The sequence below is a fragment of the Halyomorpha halys genome, unplaced genomic scaffold (assembly GCF_000696795.3).
Source record: "Halyomorpha halys isolate HHAL.00 unplaced genomic scaffold, Hhal_1.1 Scaffold103.1, whole genome shotgun sequence".
Taxonomy (NCBI): domain Eukaryota; kingdom Metazoa; phylum Arthropoda; class Insecta; order Hemiptera; family Pentatomidae; genus Halyomorpha; species Halyomorpha halys.
In genome coordinates, this window is record NW_027115007.1 from 1,067,806 (window position 1) to 1,068,918 (window position 1,113).

Consider the following 1,113-nt stretch of genomic DNA (forward strand, 5'->3'; position numbering starts at 1 on the left):
AGGTTCGATGTAAATGTCGCAAGGTCATAATGAAAATGGAAATACGATTAAATCCGTGAGGTAAATCATCAATTCAAGAAAGATATTAACGTAATTTTGTGAGATAATTTCACTAAAGAAAGGAAGTGATCTGATCAGATCCCTGAACTATTTTAGAGAAACAATGAAGTAATATTCTTTAAAAAAAAAATACTTATTCAGTAAACCATGCATTAATTAGCATACATACATTGTTATACAACAATAATGATTGAAACCAAATTATTATTTCAAAATAATAACCAAAAGAAATAGATAATCAAGTTGATATTTTCAAAAATAAAAAGAATATTTTTAGTGAAATTTTTATTTAAACATTTTTATTTAATTAATTACTCTATATATTCTTGTTTGAGAGAGGTTTAGTTTATTCTTAATTTTAAAAAAAAAATTGATTCTTTTTTCTCTCAACTTTATTCTTTACAACTTTTCCAACGTTTCGACCCTCAGGCCATTCTCAAGGATACCTTCATATTGATGTCATCTCCTTTTTCAAATCTTAAAAATGCAGGCTAATTGTCTTTGTCCCATATAACCTTTTCTAAATAATTTTTTCCTAGATTTAAACCTTTTATAAAACACTTTTCTTCCTTCCTTCATTCACATTTGGAACTTAAAACAGAACCTACCTTAAACAGGTTAGTTTAAACTAACATTGAACCTAATATTCTGCTCCGAATGACCCTCCCACCTTAAGCATTTCAATCCTCAGAGATATCTACTATCATTCAAAGATTACCTATCCGCAAAGCTCCTGGAAACGACCTAATAACATCCCACACCCAAAAACTTCTTCCTCGGAAAGCCATCCTATTCCTTACCAACATATATCACACCGTACTCCGTTACACGTATTTTCCTGACCCATGGAAATTATCAATAGTTAAAATGATATCCAAACCCCCAAAGCCACCAGAATACCCATCCTCCTACCGTTCTATCTCTCTATTACAAATCATGAGCAAAATCCTCGAAAAACTCATTTTAAAACGTCTATACTCCATCCTAGATGCCAATCATATAATTCCTGATCACCAATTTGGGAACATCCCACTCCACTATCCAGCAATGTCA